The 19866-nt window shown below is 41.5% G+C and overlaps 1 long non-coding RNA gene across 1 annotated transcript in view; it reads left to right on the forward strand.

The window, feature by feature from the left end:
• Nucleotides 1-19285, forward strand: part of LOC140128871 (uncharacterized) — a 63409-nt gene extending 44124 nt beyond the window's left edge. The window contains exons 2-3 of the long non-coding RNA XR_011855163.1: nucleotides 19000-19038; nucleotides 19130-19285. This is a non-coding gene — a long non-coding RNA (uncharacterized lncRNA). The remainder of the gene's footprint in view (nucleotides 1-18999; nucleotides 19039-19129) is intronic.
• The last annotated feature ends 581 nt before the right edge of the window (nucleotides 19286-19866 follow it).

Genomic DNA, 19866 nt, shown 5'->3' on the forward strand with positions numbered 1-19866 from the left:
TACACACAGTGATGTCACAGTACACGGATAATACACACAGTGACGTCACAGTACAGAGATAATACACTCAGTGATGTCACACGGATAATACACACAGCGATGTCACAGTACAGAGATAATACACACAGTGATGTCACAGTACAGGGGACAATACACACAGTGATGTCACAATACATAGATAATACACACAGTGATGTCACAGTACAGGGAGAAAACACACAGTGATGTCACAGTACAGGGATAATACACACAGTGATGTCACAGTACAGTGATAATACACACAGCGATGTCACAGTACAGGGATAATATACACAGTGATGTCACAGTGCAGGGATAATACACACAGTGATGTCACAGTACAGGGATAACACACAGTGATGTCACAGTATAGGGGTAATACACACAGTGATGTCACAGTACAGGGATAATACACACAGTGATGTCACAGTACAGGGGTAATATACACAGTGATGTCACAGTACAGAGATAATACACACAGTGATGTCACAGTACAGGGATAATACACACAGCGATGTCACAGTACAGGGATAATACACACAGTGATGTCACAGTGCAGGGATAATACACACAGTGATGTCACAGTACAGGGATAATACACACAGTGATGTCACAGTACAGAGATAATACACACAGTGATGTCACAGTACAGGGATAATACACACAGTGATGTCACAGTACAGAGATAATGTGCACAGTGATGTCACAGTACAGGGATAATACACACAGTGATGTCACAGTATAGAGATAATACACACAGTGATGTCACAGTACAGGATAATACACACAGTGATGTCACAGTACAGAGATAATACACACAGTGACATCACAGTACAGGGATAATACACACAGTGATGTCACAGTACAGGGATAATACACACAGTGATGTCACAGTATAGAGATAATACACACAGTGATGTCACAGTACATGGATAATACACACAGTGATGTCACAGTATAGAGATAATACACACAGTGATGTCACAGTACAGGATAATACACACAGTGATGTCACAGTACAGAGATAATACACACAGTGATGTCACAGTACAGGGATAATACACACAGTGATGTCACAGTACAGGGATAATACACACAGTGATGTCACAGTACAGGGATAATACACACAGTGATGTCACAGTACAGAGATAATGCACACAGTGATGTCACAGTAAAGGGATAATACACACAGTGATGTCACAGTACAGGGATAATACACACAGTGATGTCACAGTACAGGAATAATACACACAGTGATGTCACAGTACAGGGATAATACACACAGTGATGTCACAGTACAGAGATAATACACACAGTGATATCACAGTACAGGGATAATACACACAGTGATGTCATAGTACAGGGATAATACACAGTGATGTCACAGTACAGGGATAATACACACAGTGACGTCACAGTACAGAGATAATACATACAGTGATGTCACAGTACAGGGATAATACACACAGTGATGTTACAGTACAGGGATAATACACACAGTGATGTCACAGTACAGGTATAATACACACAGTGATGTCACAGTACAGGTATAATACACACAGTGATGTCACAGTACAGGGATAATACACACAGTGATGTCACAGTACAGAGATAATACACACAGTGATGTCACAGTACAGAGATAATGCACACAGTGATGTCACAGTAAAGGGATAATACACACAGTGATTTCACAGTACAGGGATTATACACACAGTGATGTCACAGTACAGGAATAATACACACAGTGATGTCACAGTACAGGGATAATACACACAGTGATGTCACAGTACAGGGATAATACACACAGTGACGTCACAGTACAGAGATAATACATACAGTGATGTCACAGTACAGGGATAATACACACAGTGATGTTACAGTACAGGGATAATACACACAGTGATGTCACAGTACAGGTATAATACACACAGTGATGTCACAGTACAGGTATAATGCACACAGTGATGTCACAGTACAGAGATAATACACACAGTGATGTCACAGTACAGGGATAATACACACAGTGATGTCACAGTACAGGGATAATACACACAGCGATGTCACAGTACAGGGATAATACACACAGTGATGTCACAGTACTGGGATAATACACACAGTGATGTCACAGTACAGGGGATAATACACACAGTGATGTCACAGTACAGAGATAATACACACAGTGATGTCACAGTACAGGGATAATACACACAGTGATGTCACAGTACAGAGATAATGCACACAGTGATGTCACAGTACAGGGATAATACACACAGTGATGTCACAGTATAGAGATAATGCACACAGTGATGTCACAGTACAGGGATAATACACACAGTGATGTCACAGTACAGGGATAATACACAGAGTACAGGGATAATACACAGATTTCAGTCCTGTATTATTTGGGGTCCTCCTGTTATTCCCTTTGTGGTGTCTCCTATACTCTGGAGAAGATATTCCGGATGAGATGAGTCTGTACCTTCTCTTCCTGTAGTTTCTCTGTCACCATTAATCACAGATACAAGTCCCTGAACACGGCGCTGTGTTTCCATATCTCTTTTTGATGGTTCCCTTTGTATAATATCCGTGCGGTTATTATAATCGCTGGTGTCGCTCATCACTCCCGTCCTGGTGGCCCCTTCGGGGGATGTATATAGATGTATATATTACGGGCTACACTCTTCTTCCTCACATCCCTGTGATATTGGCTAATGATAAGAGACGTGATTGGGGGAGATTAGCATTTCCGCCGCCTGACAATATGATCGCGCTTCTCTCCCAGGATCTTGTCATTTAATAAACAAATCTACGACAGCTCCGAAAAACCTGCGCCGCCGCCGCTATTATCCCAGGAAGAAGTCGCTGAAGGCTCGGCCCGGTGATTGATTGGAGGAGTCAGGGATAAGACATGTATTCCGAATATTGAGTCATTTCCCACTCCAAAACTCCAAGTCATTGGATCACTTCCACTTAATGGAGTTAAAGGGGTGATTTATATTCGTATTATCACACCCGGAGAGTGGCGAGAAGGATTTAAAGGGAACCTGTCACAAATATATATATTTCTGGATGCCATTTCCTGGTAACAGGCCGTGTGCAGACCATACTAGCCGATCCATGAGGCCTCTTAGTTGACCGGCCCTATAATGGGAGCACCACAGCAAAGACAAGGCAGTGTGGCCTTGAGACAATTCCATTTCATTCTTGCTTCACCCACCAGTGGTCTCAGGGGCTTCACCTTTGCTCCCGATACCCGAGTCACTCGAGTACTTTTAGTTTCCGGAGCAGCAATTAGTCTAAAGTTCCAAGATATCCCAGGAGATGCCATGTACCCCCTTGGGATGTCACTGCCCTGGTGATGAGACGTGACTATCTTTGTAGTCCTGGTTTGAGGAGGCCAATCATTGGTTGTAGAGTTACCTCTGACTCCCAGTGAGATGAGTATGCCTTCTTCCTTTGTTGTCCTGGTCTGTGGAGGCCACTCATTGGTTGTAGAGTTTCCCCTGACTCCCTGTGGGATGAGTATGCCTTCTTCCTTTGTTGTCCTGGTCCGAGGAGGCCACTCATTGGCTGTAGAGTTATCCCTGAAATATACAGCCTAAAACTGGAAGTATCGGAGCACTGTGGGATGAGTATGCTCTCTTCCTTTATTGTCCTGGTCCGAGGAGGCCACTCATTGGTTGTAGAGTTTCCCCTGACTCCCAGCAATTTATGGCCTAAAACTGGAAGTATCGGAGCACTGTGGGATGATTATGCTCTCTTCCTTTGTTGTCCTGGTCCGAGGAGGCCACTCATTGGTTGTAGAGCTACCCCTTACCCCCTGAAATTTACATCCTAAAACTGGAAGTATTGGAGCACTGTGGGATGAGTATGATCTCTTCCTTTGTTGTCCTGGTCCGAGGAGGTGACTCATGGGTTGTAGAGTTAGCCCTTACCCCCTGAAATTTACGTCCTAAAACTGGGAGTATTGGAGCACTGTGGGATGAGTATGCCCTCTTCCTTTACTGTCCTGGTCCGAGGAGGCCACTCATTGGTTATAGAGTTTCCCCTGACTCCCAGAAATTTACGGCCTAAAACTGGAAGTATCGGAGCACTGTTGGATGAGTATCCTCTCTTCCTTTGTTGTTCTGGTCCCAGGAGGGCACTCATTGGATGTAGAGTTTTCCCTGACTCCCGGTTGAATGATTATGCTCTCTTCCTTTGTTGTCCTGGTCCGAGGAGGCCACTCATTGGTTGTAGAGTTACCCCTTACCCCCTGAAATTTACATCCTAAAACTGGAAGTATTGGAGCACTGTGGGATGAGTATGCTCTCTTTCTTTATTGTCCTGGTCCAAGGAGGCCACTCATTGGTTGTAGAGTTTTCCCTGACTCCCGGTGGGGTGAGTATGCTATCTTCCTTTGTTGTCCTGGTCCGAAGAGGCCACTCATCAGTTGTAGAGTTTCCCCTGACCCCCTGCAATTTACGGCCTAAAACTGGAAGTATTGGAGCACTGTGGGATGAGTATGCTCCCATCCTTTGTTGCCCTGGTCCGAGGAGGCCACTCATTGGTTGTAGAGTTTTCCCTGACTCCTGGTGGGATGATTATGCTCTCTTCCTTTGTTGTCCTGGTCCGAGGAGGCCACTTATTGGTTGAGGAGCTTTCCCTGACTCCCAATGGGATGATTATGCTCTCTTCCTTTGTTGTCCTGGTCCAAGGAGGCCACTCATTGGTTGTAGAGTTACCCCTGACCCCCTGCAATTTACGGCCTAAAACTGGAAGTATTGGAGCACTGTAGGATGAGTTTGCTCTCTTCCTTTATTGTCCTGGTCTGAGGAGGCCACTCATTGGTTGTAGAGCTTTCCCTGACTCCCGATGGGATGATTATGCTCTCTTCCTTTGTTGTCCTGTTCCAAAGAGGCCACTGATTGGTTGTAGAGTTACCCCTTACCCCCTGAAATTTACAGCCTTAAACTGGAAGTATTGGAGTACTGTGGGATGAGTATGCTCTCTTCCTTTATTCTCCTGGTCCGAGAAGACCACTCATTGGTTGTAGAGTTTTCCCTGACTCCCGGTGGGATGAGTATGCTCTCTTCCTTTGTTGTCCTGGTCCGAGGAGGCCACTCATTGGTTGTAGAGTTTCCCCTGACCCCCTGCAATTTATGGTCTAAAACTGGAAGTATTGGAGCACTGTGGGATGAATATGCTCTCTTCCTTTATTGTCTTGGTCGGAGGAGGCCACTCATTGGTTGTAGAGTTTCCCCTGACTCCCAGAAATTTACGGCCTAAAACTGGAAGTATCGGAGCACATAGGATGAGTATGCTCTCTTCCTTTGTTGTCCTGGTCCAAGGAGGCCACTCATTAGTAGTAGAGTTTTCCCTGACTCCCGGTGGGATGAATATGCTCTCTTCCTTTGTTGTCCTGGTCCGAAGAGGCCACTCATTGGTTGTAGAGTTTCCCCTGACCCCCTGCAATTTACGGCCTAAAACTGGAAGTATCGGAGCACTGTGGGATGAGTATGCTCTCTTCCTTTATTGTCCTGGTCCGAGGAGGCCACTCATTGGTTGTAGAGTTTCCCCTGACCCCCTGCAATTTATGGCCTAATACTGGAAATATTGGAGCACTGTGGGATGAGTATGCTCTCTTCCTTTGTTGTCCTGGTCCAAGGAGGCCACTCATTGGTTGTAGAGCTTTCCCTGACTCCCGGTGGGATGATTATGCTCTCTTCCTTTGTTGTCCTGGTCGAGGAGGCCACTCATTGGTTGTAGAGTTACCCCTTACCCGCTGAAATTTACAGCCTAAAACTGGAAGTATCGGAGCACTGTGGGATGAGTATGCTCTCTTCCTTTGTTGTCCTGTTCCGAGGAGGCCACTCATTGGTTGTAGAGTTTCCCCTGACCCCCTGTAGGAGTCTCCGGTTTTCTTATAAATTCCAGTGGACGCCTGAGATGTGCCGTGCCATAGCCTGTGCCTGAGTGGGACTCCAGCCCTTACAGGGACAGTACCCAGACTTGTCATGTAGGACTGACACTCAAGTCCCCCTCACTCTATCCCTAGGCTTGGGTTAGTAATCACTCATCCTCTGAAACATGTAGTTACCCATCAGGGGATGAGCTAATGCAAGTAGAGCCACAACAGGAAGTGCAGCCATAACGGTCCTACAACTTCCTGTAATGGGTGGAGCTTAAAAATGGAGGACATTTTTTCAAATTAATACAGTAGGAAATTTTTTTTTTCTCCATCTAGTTGCAGCTAGAAAGAGCTTTGCCAAAAGGGGAAAGGTGGATTCCTCTGGGACGCTTCACGTAGAATTTTAATTATTTTTCATATTTTTTGATTGTCCTTTAAAATCAAAAGCGATTACGACATCAAGTGTTTAGTAGAGTGTTCACGTACAAGTACTAGTGGCGGTACAAGCGCTCTCAGCCGCCATTATGTACTTGTTTACACACAGCCTATTAGCAATGAATGTCCCACCACACAATAGCAATGCGAGGGACTCACTGCAATGTGAATGAAGAGCTCTCCAAAGCAGAACGCGAAATGTGGGAAGTACCAGAGAGTGGCCATGAGGTGGCGCTGTCCTGGAGCCCAACAAAGAGAGAAACAAGCAGAAACATAGAAAAGTGAATGAAACACTTAGAAGCTGCAACAGAAAAAAAAAAAACAAATAAAACCTAAATATTTATCTATCTATATATCTCTTATCTATCTGTCATCTACCGATTATTTGTATCTATCTATCTCATATCTATATCTATCTATCTATCCATCTATCTATCTATCTCATATCTATCTATCTATCTATCTATCTATCTCATATCTATATCTATCTCTCTATCTATCCATCTATCTATCTCATATCTATCTATCTATCTATCTATCTATCTATCTATCTATCTATCTATCTATCTATCTCATATCTATCTATCTATCTATCTATCTCATATCTATCTATCTATCTATCTCATATCTATCTATCTATCTATCTATCTATCTATCTATCTATCTATCTATCTATCTATCTATCTGTATTTATCTATACACATTTCCATTCCTTTTCCTACCTGATATCTATATACAGTTTCAGCTGTTCACATCTTTATCTATTGTTATGTACATAATATTATCTGTTCATCTATCCATATCTTTTCTTTCTTGTATCCTTTTTATTGATCTATTTCTATATTTGTTACATATGTTACACCTTTTCCTTTCACTGCTGTTTTTCTATTCATATCACTATCCATGTGCGCTGTCTGATTTGCATATGTGAATGCCAGCGTTGCATTAAGTAGGTATTAGAATCTCATAATAAAGAAAACCTCTGTATATCATCAGCTAATATCTGGGGTATTTATCTTTATCTGTCCCCTGTCTCTACAAGTAATTATAACTTCCAAGTATATCTATATAGATAGATAAATGATAGCTATATGATAGATTAGAAAGATAGATGGATAGGTAGAAGAATGATTAGGTAGATATATGTGTGATAGATAGCCTCTTAGCATCTTCTTAGTACTCTCTTAGTACTATCTTAGTATCTTCTTAGTTCTATCTTAGTACTCTCTTAGCATCTTCTTAGTACTATCTTAGTACTCCCTTAGCAGCATCCTCTTAGTACTATCTTAGTACTCTCTTAGCATCTTCTTAGTACTATCTTAGTACTCTCTTAGCATATTATTATTACTCTCTTAATATCTTCTTAGTGCTATCTTAGTACTCCCTTAGCAGCATCCTCTTAGTACTATCTTAGTACTCTCTTAGCATCTTCTTAGTACTATCTTAGTACTCTCTTAGCATATTATTGTTACTCTCTTAGTATCTTCTTAGTACTCCCTTAGTACTCTGATAGTACTCTCTTAGTACTCCTCGTATCTTCTTAGTACTCTTAGTACTCTCTTAGTATCTGCTTAGTACTCTCTTAGCATCTTATTAGTACTCTCTTAGCATCTTATTAGTAATCTATTAGTACTCTATTAGAACCCTATCTTTGCATCTTTATAGTACTATCTTAGTACTCTCTTAGCATATTATTATTACTCTCTTAGTATCTTATTAGTACTCCCTTAGTACTCTGATAGTACTCTCTTAGTACTCTTAGTATCTTCTTAGTACTCGCTTAGCATCTTCTTAGCACTCTCTTAGCATCTTCTTAGTACTCTATTAGTACTCTCTTAGTATCTTCTTAGTACTCTCTTAACATCTTCTTAGTACTCTCTTAGCATCTTCTTAGTACTCTACCAGTACTCTCTTAGTACTCTCTAAGCATCTTTAGTACTCTTTTAGTATTTTCTTAGAACTCTCTTAGCATATTATTATCACTCTCTTAGTATCTTCTTAGTAATCCCTTAGTACTCTGATAGTTTTCTCTTAGTACTCTTAGTATCTTCTTAGTACTCTCTTATTACTCTCTTAGTATCTTCTTAATACTTTCTTAGCATCTTCTTAGTACTCTCTTAGCATCTTCTTAGTACTATCTTAGTACTCTCTTAGCATATTATTACTCTCTTAGTATCTTGTTAGTACTCCCTTAGCACTCTGATAGTACTCTCTTAGTACTCTTAGTATCTTCTTAGTACTCTCTTAGTATTTTCTTAGCACTCTCTTAACATCTTCTTAGTACTCTCTTAGCATCTTCTTAGTACTCTATTAGTACTCTCTTAGTATCTTCTTAGTACTCTCTTTCAGCATCTTCTCAGTACTCTCTTAGCATCTTCTTAGTACTTTATTAGTACTCTATTAGTACTCTCTTGGCATCTTCTTAGTACTCTCTTAGCATCTTCTTAGTACTCTCTTAGTACTATCTTAGCATTTTCTCAGTACTATCTTAGTACTCTCTTAGCATATTATTATTACTCTCTTAGTATCTTCTTAGTACTCCCGTAGTACTCTGATAGTACTCTCTTAGTACTCTCTTATTAATGTTTAGCACTCTCTTAGCACTCTCTTATTAATGCTTAGCACTCTCTTAGCACTCTCTTAGCACTCTCTTAGTGCTCTCTTATTAATTCCTAGCAGTCTCTTAGTGCTGTCTTATTAATGCTTAGCACTCTCTTATTAATGCTTAGCACTCTCTTAGCACTCTCTTATTAATGCTTAGCACTCTCTTTGCACTCTCTTAGTGCTCTCATTAATTCCTAGCAGTCTCTTAGTGCTGTCTTATTAATGCTTAGCACTCTCTTAGCACTCTCTTATTAATGCTTAGCACTCTCTTTGCACTCTCTTAGTACTCTCTTAGTGCTCTCTTATTAATTCTTAGCAGTCTCTTAGTGCTCTCTTATTAGTGCTTAGTGCTCTCTTAGTGCTCTCTTATTGCTTAGCGCTCTCTTAGTACTCTCTTATTAATGCTTAGCGCTCTCTAAGTACTCTCTTATTAATCCTTAGCACTCTCTTAGTACTCTTTTATTAATCCTTAGCGCTCTCTTAGTACTCTCTTATTAATGCTTAGCGCTCTCTTAGTACTCTCTTATTAATGCTTAGTACTCTCTTAGTACTCTTTTATTAATCCTTAGCGCTCTCTTACTACTCTCTTATTAATGCTTAGCACTCTCTTAGTCCTCTCTTTATTAATCCTTAGCACTCTCTTAGTACTCTCTTATTAATGCATAGCGCTCTCTTAGTACTCTTTTATTAATCCTTAGCGCTCTCTTAGTACTCTCTTATTAATGCTTAGCGCTCTTTTAGTACTCTTTTATTAATCCTTAGCACTCTCTTAGTACTCTCTTACTAATGCTTAGCGCTCTCTTAGCACTGATCTACATATACAAAGAAGATAAGATTTTGCACAGTAATAACCCGGTCACACGTAACATTAGGAGTGAGGACCCGGCTTATATAGAGAACAGTAAATAAAGGGGGCGTATAATAGATAAAAAACTTTTTTGGATTCTAATTTTTCCGATGTAATTTTCACCTATTCATTCATCTATCATTGGAAACGTCCCTTGTAATTGTCCTTCGGAGGCTTTGTATTCCATGGCCGGACCCTTGTGTATGGGTGAGGTGGTGACACGTACACTTGTGTCCCTCCTCCCAGACCCCCCCCCACACCAACAAAACAAAGACCCGAGAAGACAAGGGAAGGGTCAGGGGAAGGGTGAGCAGACTGAAGAAAGTTTTTGTGACTGAGACGATGTCCCGGATTCATCCTCCTTCTCAGGACGGCAGCTGGTGGACCAGTAATGGGAGAGGCACTTACTTACTGGGAAGCCACTGCCGCACCTGCTTAACTGGGAACAAAAGTCATGGAGAATACATGGGAATTGCCGGAATAGCTCCTTGCAATCACGGAGTGGGGGAGGGAAGAGAAAACCTACCATGAAAAACTCTACATGGCCCTAATCTCCCACATTCAGAGACCTAGTTTTTCTCCTAGTGACTCCCATGGGGCAGTAGACACATGGACGGTTTTATAGGTTTTTCTTGTACCGGCCCTTTAAGGGCTTTTTGGACCACAAGTAGCAGACATAGTTTTTTTTTCTAACCATAGATAAGCAAATAAGTTGTCTTTTTGACTCTTTTTGACAGTTTTCCCCTGTGATCTAGGGGTTAATTTCAGCTTTTCTCAATACTGATGGGGTCAAGGCCTGGTGTCCAGCTGGTTTAGGTCAATTGAGGTGTTAATGACAACTGAAGACTAGTATAAATTGGGAGTTTAATTACCCCTAGGGGGGGGGGGGGGTAAATCCCTGGAGAGATACAAGCAGCAGCTGGAAAAGTAATCCGGAACTTTGTCCCCAATTTCCTAGTCCTCTATTATGGCCCACATAAGCGATAGTGATATCTATGATGGTAGAGGGTTACTATCATCAGCCTCGGTGGTCTAGGGCTGTGGGGTGTGGCCGTTGACTGGATATTGATTGGATATGTACTGGTGGTCTAGAGCTGTGGGAGTTTTTATGCCACCGTTCTTAGTAGTCTAGGGTAGTAAAGGAGTTACTATTCCCTGATCTGGTAGTACATCGTTGTAGAGGTGTTTCCACCACCACCATGGAGGACTAGGACAGTAGAAGGGTTCCTGTTGCCAGAGTTGGTTGTCCAGAGTTGTAGAGATGTTTGCCTCCATCCATAGTGGCCTGGGGCAGTAGAGGGGTTACTGTCACCAGATGAGGAGACCCACAGTAGTAGAGGTGTTTTCTTCCTCCATCCATACTGACCTAGGGCGGTGGAGAGGTTATTGTTACCAGACCTGGTGCTCCAGAGTTGTAAAGGCATTTTGCCCCCATCCATAGTGACCTAGAGCAGTAGAGGGGTAACTGTTACTAGATCTGGTGCTCCAGAGATGTAGAGGCTTTTTCAACACCATCCATAGTGACCTAGTACATTAGAGGGGTAACTGTTACCAGACCAGGTGAACCAGAGTTGTAAAGTTGTTTTGCCTCCATCCGTAGTGGCCTAGGACAGTAGAGGGGTAACTGTTACTAGATCTCGTAGGTCCAGAGTTGTAGAGGCATTTTTTACCACCATCTATAGTGGCCTAGTGCAGTAGAGGGGTAACTGTTACCAGACCAGGTGGTCCAGAGTTGTTTTGCCCCATCCTTAGTAGCCTAGAGCAGTAAAGGGGTAAGTGTCACTAGATGTGGTGGTCCAGAGTTGTAGAGGTTTTTTTTTGCCACCATCCATAGTGACCCAGGTTAGTAGAGAAGATCCTATTTCTAGACCTTTAAGTCCAGAGTTGTGGAGGATTTTTTTTGCTACCATCCATAGTGGCACAGGGCACAGTAGAAATCTTAGTCCTACCAGATCTGGTGGTCCAGATTTGAAGAGGTGTTTCCCATAGTGCACAAGGGAAGTAGAGGGCTTACTATTTCCAGACTTTCTTTTGGTCGAGAGTTGAAGAGGCCAAGCTGTAATTGCCTCAACAGTAGAGGGGATACTGTTACCAGACCTTTAGGCCCGGAGTTTTAGCTGTAGCTTTTGTTACCATCCATAGTGGCCCAGAGCAGTAAAGAGGTTACTGTCACCAGACCCAATGGTCCATAGTTGTGTCTACTCACCCTTCCTTTGTGGTTGAGGTGGTGAAGGGTTGAGTTGTGCTTCAGTTGATACAATATCCTTGGTTGTCTAGGGCAGTGGTGGCGAACCTATGGCACGGGTGCCAGAGGTGGCACTCAGAGCCCTTTCTGTGGGCACTCAGGCCATCGCCTCAGCACACCAGACAGGACATATTTTAAAGAGATACTTACTTCGCTACTTAGGACTGTTGGAAGAGGAAGAATGAGACAGGAGACAGCGCCAAATTATTTTTGGAGGACCTTCTGCTGCCCCCACAATTCTCTGTGTAAAGAGGGACACTGGAAAGAAGCTACAATGATGCAAATTTTCAATCTTGTCCTCAGGAGGCCAGTATGATCGAAAGTTGTTGAAAAACAGGGAGCAATATGTTACTGCTTTAATTTTTGGTTGGCACCTCGCTATAAATAAGGGGGGGTTTGGGGTTGCAATTTGGGCACTTGGACGCTAAAAGGTTCGCCATCACTGGTCTAGGGTATCGTAAGAGCTATATTTTTCCTAAGTCATCTAGGATACCTATAGTCTAGGTGCCTACTTCTCTTACAAGCCCATTAACATAAGGATGACCCCTTACACCTACAATGTCACCACCACATCCTTGGTGGTCTAGGGCATCAGGAAGCTTAATGTTGTGTCCCCCGTTTCCCGCATTCCTTATGATCTTAGGATACTCTGCCCCCTAACTTAGGATGAAGGATCCAAACACTTCTTCTCCATCCTGCGGAGATCCATCACCACCACATTGGGATGATAGGATCAGGACGTGGACTCTCCGCACTCTCTCTACTGCAGGTTATCTTTGAGGAACACTAAACCCACAGTCTATACAATTACCATTAGCGGTGCCGATCAATACAGTCTATTGTTCACTGTTATCAGCTCTGTCAGGTGAGGGGAGAATCTTAGTGTATAGTTTTTCAATTGGAAATTTAGAAATATGCTCCTTCCTCCATTTAAGAGTCACATACCATAAAATATGCTGAGAACCTTGTGAAAAATTTCCATACAATTGTGTGGATATGTAAATATTGCATGAATTTTAATGTAAAGAAATGGCTTTTATCCATTTGCTCTTTTGTTTCCACTAGAAACAGCGCCACTCTAGTCTTGTGGTTGTGTCTGGTATCACAGCTTTCAATTTAACTGAATTGGGTGGTGCTGCAGTACCAGATATGGCCATGGACAAGGGTGGCGCTGTTTTGGGTAGAAAAAAATCTGAGCCAATACCAGGAAAAGGGTTAGTGCCAATATGTAGACAAAAGTCTAAATATTAGGGGTATAATCTGGACTCACTGGGTCACTGAACATGATTGACCTGGGCCTTTTCTTAAGAGCTTTGTCTAGGTGGTCCTATGGTTTTCACCCTTTAACCTCAGTACAGTGATTTGGTCTTCACTGGTGCTATATCATGTGTTAGTTACCTCTGGGTGTGGTCCTTACAGAGGTCATAAGAAGGCAGCAAGGGGTCAATATGGTTATTCGGAGAGGTCAGGCCATGTAGGTTCAAAGTCTAATGTCCACACAGGACATGAGGTACCTTATTGCTCAGGTACCTGCCCATAAGGAAGGTGCCTGAGCAATAGGAAGTAAGTCGCAGTGATTGGTTAAGGCATAGACAATGGTCCTCTAAGAAGCAGGCGGGCCAAAAGTGCTTTCCCTGGAACTACATCTTGAACTAGGACTTGGACTCTGGTGGAAAGAGGGGAAATGTGGCAGCCGAGACTCCAGCTGGCTAATGACATTACCAAAAAGTCGTCAGGATATAGCAACGTTTCGAAGCCAAATATACGAACATTTCAAAAAAGACTGATTTTCTTCTGATCCCACTAGAAAATGCTTTCTCCTTATTTTTTTTTTAGGGTAAACTATACATTGCAACATATGTCGGAATCTTTCACTTGTGTATTCGAGTGTGATTATGCAAATTTCCCGTAAATAGCTAAAAAAGTGTGAAAAAAGCAGAGTGACAGCAGCTTATCACCCCCCCCCCTACCACCACCACCTATACAATGCTGCCTCCACCAGAAGTGAGCTCCAGTAATGTGATCAGTAACAGAAATCCCACGCTGAGCACATTAGGTCTATAGAAATGAACTAGGAAACAGGAAAGGTCAGCCTCCTATTACTTTGTGACTAGAGGTCACAATTGCCCCCATTACTGCCCCTCAAAGAACTGCCAAGAAGGTCTGGTTGTGCCAGTTTCTACTTGACAATAAGCTATCGATGGGCCGGTGTGGAGTTGGACTAACATGGGCTCTGGGCTGTATGAGTATTATAGCACCTACAAATCTGGGATAACTTCCTACATCTGGTAGTAGACTCAAACTTCTTGGCGAATGGAGGCTTTGGAGGACCTTCAAAAGTCCTGAAATGTTTCTTCTACAATGTATATTGAGAGCATAAACAGATGTACAACGGTATCATGGGTGAAGGTATTTTCTTATTATAAAATTTGGTTGGTGGTTTGGGTGGCAATGGGCCCCCTAGAAGACTTGGGCCCTGGACTACTGCCTAAACCACCTATACTATAAACCTGCCTAGCTCTGGTTCCTTGCGTTACTGAAGTGACGTCCTATCAGCCAAGGAGGACACTCTTTGGCTGAAGTATAACAACCCAGAACTTCCAGTTTTGAAAGAACCCGAGCAATGGGGGGGGAGGTAAGTAGACTTTCTTATTTTCTTCCCACCAAGGTTGGCCATTGGCCACCTACAAGGCTTTGGCCCCGAGCTATCGGCCAAACTGCCTATATTATAATCCGATACTGTGGATGGAGTATGTATGTATGTAAGTAACCTCCAATCAATATCAAAGGCAGTGTTGGACTGGCCCACCATAGTAGATACTCTTGAGTGCCCTCAAGTTCCAGTAGAAGACAAGTCCATTTAGACGAGACCTGGGCAATCCATTGATTTTTAACGCTATTTCTTAAAGGATGCTTCACCAAAATTATGGATAAGCAGATCTTATTAACCATACATGGAAATGTAAAGGTTTATCAAAGGTCATATCTTCTGGTGGGCCATGTACTCCAGTCCTATACTGATTGAAGCGGTATTATCGTGTTACTTTTTTTATGGAAGATTCAGATCAACTTGAAAGAATACCAAAGGTTGAGTTCATTTTAGGGGGCATAGCTGCTTTTTTGACCCATTCTACCAGGTATTGAGTTTAAGACCATGGAACTTATGGATGAGGCTTATCCTAACTCCCAGCTGCCACCACCCTCTGGATCCTATAGGACACCAAAGACCTCTAATGTCTACAACTATTCCTTGCCTGACCCTAGGTGCGTCACACCACGCCCATGGTCACCTGTATCGGGACCACTATAAGAGGTAGCGTCCTTAGATCCATCACAACAAAGTCCATATAAAGGGGTGTCGGGTGAAGACCAACTGTTTATTTGGATATTGCCTCAGGGATCAGACGAAAGGACCAACCATGGATTCAACTGACCATGGCCTTGGGAGCCGAAGATAAAGCTTTGAGATGGACACATAAATATTTCAATCATTCCGGAACTCAATGTATCATAACATCATCAAAAGTTGGTAACGGTCCAGTCACCGTCCAGGATAACAAAATGGTGGCTGTTTTTGGGTCCAGAATTTTCATGATGGTAGAACCCTTATACCCAACGACGCTTCGATCCATTGCATCAACATTTATAAACAAACTACTATAGTGTTGGTGGTGGCTGTCTTTGGGTCCTGACTCTTCACGATGGTGGAACCCTTCTACCCAACGATGCCTCGATCCATTAAATCAACATCTATAAACAAACTACTATAGTGCTGGTGGTGGCTGTCTTTGGGGCCTGACTCTTCATGATGGTGGAACCCTTCTACCCAACGACGCTTCGATCCATTGAATTAACATCCATAAACAAACTACTATAGTGCTGGTGGTGGCTGTCTTTGGGGCCTGACTCTTCATGATGGTGGAACCCTTCTACCCAACGACGCTTCGATCCATTAAATCAACATCTATAAACAAACTACTATAGTGTTGGTGGTGGCTGTGTACACATGTCTGTAGAGTCTAATCAAACCGATCCTCGGGAAGCCAAAAAAATGACTGCCCCGACTTAATAAATCCCCCCCCCCACTGCTGCCGAGACCAACTTCTCCTACTTGATAACAACTAATTATGGCCAAAGGCTTTAATTTTTAACAACTCACAATGTAATTTAAGGAAGGCTTTAAATAATGACAGAAAAATAACAACAGAAACATTTTGTATTTCGAGGCAAAACTGCGGAGAACGGGGGAAGAACCGAGCAGATGAAAGATGTAGCCCAGAGGAATTGTACTACCAATTATTTTCCTTTACTGGCATATGACTTGTGTTATAAGAGGCAGCGCATGGACACCCCTCCTTTGTCATCTACTTCCCTCGTCCGTGCACAATTTACATTGTAAAAAGTCTTCTCCTTCCAAGTGATTATTAGGTTTTTTTAGGGGTTTTTTTTCATATTCATATTTTCCAATTTAACACCTTAAAACTTTGGAATTTTTTAAAAATTATTTTGAATAGAGTTTGAAATAAAAACAATATATTATACAGTGATATAAATTTAATTTTGAGATTGAATGGATAGGTTTTTGTGGCAGTTTTTTTGGCTACCCATGATTGGCTACACATGATTGGCTACCCATGATTGGCTATACATGATTGGCTAACCATTATTGACTATCCATGATTGGCTACCCATGATTGGCTACCCATGATTGGCTATCCATGATTGGCTAACCATGATTGGCTACCCATGATTGGTTATCCATGATTGGCTACCCATGATTGGCTACCCATGATTGACTACCCATGTCTGGCTAACCATGATTGGCTACCCATGATTGGTTATCCATGATTGGCTACCCATGATTGGCTACCCATGATTGACTACCCATGATTGGCTATCCATGATTGGCTATGCATGATTGGCTATCCATGATTGGCTATCCATGATTGGCTACACATGATTGGCTACACATGATTGGCTAACCATTATTGACTATCCATGATTGGCTACCAATTATTGGCTATCCATGATTGGCTATCCATGATTGGCTAACCATGATTGGCTAACCATTATTGACTATCCATGATTGGCTACCCATGATTGGGTACCCATGATTGGCTACCCATGATTGGCTACCCATGATTGGCTATCCATGATTGGCTATCCATGATTGGCTAACCATGATTGGCTACCCATGATTGGCTATCCATGATTGGGTACCCATGATTGGCTACCCATGATTGGCTATCCATGATTGGCTAACCATGATTGGCTACCCATGATTGGGTACCCATGATTGGCTACCCATGATTGGCTACCCATGATTAGAGATGAGCGCATCCGTTCGTTGTTTCGGTACGGATATTTGTTGGATCGGTAAGGATCTGCCATTTTTCAGGCCCCATATCCTTATTAGCTTTGGACAAATATTTTAAGATGGCAACTAGGGGGCTCTTGTAGCACATGCTGGCGTTAAGTGCCCCTCCCCCACAGTCGCGCATGTCTCAAAAAGCTCCTCCCTCCTGATAAAACCTAGCAGGCAGATACTCTGTGCCGGTGGGATACTTCTACGTCAGCTCCGACCTGGTATAGAATTGCGCCTGTATGGTGTAGACACAGGACAGAAACGCCCCTTGCCAGCCCACTTCACCGCTGACCACGCCCCCTTCACAGCCCTCCACGCCCACTTGGCGTGGAGGAGGCATAATGGGGCAAATAGATGCAATTTCTTGTTGTGTGTCAGGAATTGCGCTTTTTTAATGGTTTGTAGGCCAAAATTCAGGCATATAAGCCCTACCAAAATGTGGCCCTAGATCTGTCATTCAACTCAAAGAAAGGGGGAAAATTAAAAAAAATTCATATTTGAGGGATACATAAAATTTTCTAGGACAATTCGAGCAACAATGGTAGGGACCGGATAGATTTGAACCATAAAAATGCAGAATTCGGGGGTCACATATAACTTTCCAGGACAATTTGAGCAACAATGGTTTGGACTGGATAGATTTGGGCCATAACCATCGTTTTTAATTTTTTTAATTTTATTTCATCAAAGGGGTAAAAAAAATTCATCGTAATTTCATAGTCAACTGAAGAACAAATATAGAGACCATGACAATCAATACTTTAAAAAGAAGTTGTCAGTTGGCCATTTTGAATCGAAATTGAATTTTTTTTGTATCACGTTTTTTTCTATGAAAACTTTATTGTTCATTGTTGGAAATGTTTCTATACAAGACTATCGCTGTATGCTAAGACTCTTCATTGTGGAAAACAAAATTAGATATTTTTAACTGAAAACTTTATCGCTCATTGTTTGAAATATGTCCCTACAAGACAAATGAACACTGAGTGTTTAAAAAAAATATATATATCCAATTTTTTTCAGTGATAACTTTATTGTTCATTGTTGTGATTTTGTTTTTATTCAAGGCCATTATGCTAATGAGCAGTCAACATTGTTTCAAAAAAAAAAACCTGATCAATTGTTTACAATGATAACTTTATTGTTTGTTGTTGTGCCTTTTTTTTTTAATTCAAGGCCATTATGCAAATGAACACTCAACATTCTTTGAAGAAAAAAAAAAAATGATCAATTGTTTTCAATTATAACTTTATTGTTCATTGTTGTGATTTTTGTTCTTATTCAAGGTCATTATGCTAATGAGCACTCTACATAAAACCCCCCCCCCAAAAAACTGATCGATTGTTTACAATGATAACTTTATTGTTCGTTGTTGTGCCTATTTTTTTTTTTTGTTATTCAAGGCCGTTATTCAAATAGACACTCGACATTCTTTGAAGAAAAAAAAAATTGATCAATTGTTTTCAATTATAACTTTATTGTTCATTGTTGTGACAATTTTTTTTTTCATATTCGAGGCTATTATGCTAATGAGATCTCATCGTTGTTGATATGCTGATCGAATTTTTTATTTATTTTTTTGCATTTTTTAGGCCTTCGTTGACTAGTAAACAAACGACGTGACATGCAGCGTGAGTATCGCCTCCCTCACATTCTTATTCATAGGCTCGCTGATGTTTATTCAAAAGGATTTTTTTTTTTTTTTTCATCCATTCACTGCAGGAACTTCCATCACTAGCTGTATATAACGCAAAGAGCGGCTCGTAAAAGAAAACACGGATGAGCGAGGAATCCAAGGCTTTAACTGTATGAAAAAAAAAATGAGGCCTTGAGCAAAGTATAACACATCTACAGATAGAAAAACAAGTTAGACATTTCCGGAAAGAAGAAAGAGGAGTTGAAGAGTTTCACCAGTCAGCCATGAAATGGGTTGTAGCAGCTGATGTAGAGGAGAAAGGAGCTAGAGGGAGCCAAGGTTAAAGTGGGGGGGAGGGGAGAAAAATAAAAGAAACTTAAACTGAATCCCTTTTAAAAAAAAAAAAAATCCTCGAAAAACAATTTCAGAATTTTATAAAAATATTTTTCGATTTTTTTTTTTTTTAATTTCTGGTTTGTCCAACTGTAAGATTTTTTTTTTTAATTTATTTTTGTCCTGCTGAAAAGCATCTAATCTGCCTACAACAATCATTCCTCCCGGGAGATTTAGTGCACTTTGCATTTTTATACCTCTGATTGCCCCCAGGTTTTAAAAAATTCAATGACTTGACGATTTTTATTCACAGGCTTCGAAAGGGAAAGAATTGAGATAGCTTTTATGAAAAAAAACAAAAAAAAAACAAACAAAAAAGAATCGAATTCTACTTTTTTGATCAAGTGACAATAAAAAAATGTAAAAAAGTTTGACGAACGTTTTGAATTATTTTTAGAATTATATTATAGTTACCGTAATTTTATTTTTT

This window comes from Engystomops pustulosus, chromosome 4 (genome assembly GCF_040894005.1).
Source record: "Engystomops pustulosus chromosome 4, aEngPut4.maternal, whole genome shotgun sequence".
Taxonomy (NCBI): Eukaryota; Metazoa; Chordata; class Amphibia; order Anura; family Leptodactylidae; genus Engystomops; species Engystomops pustulosus.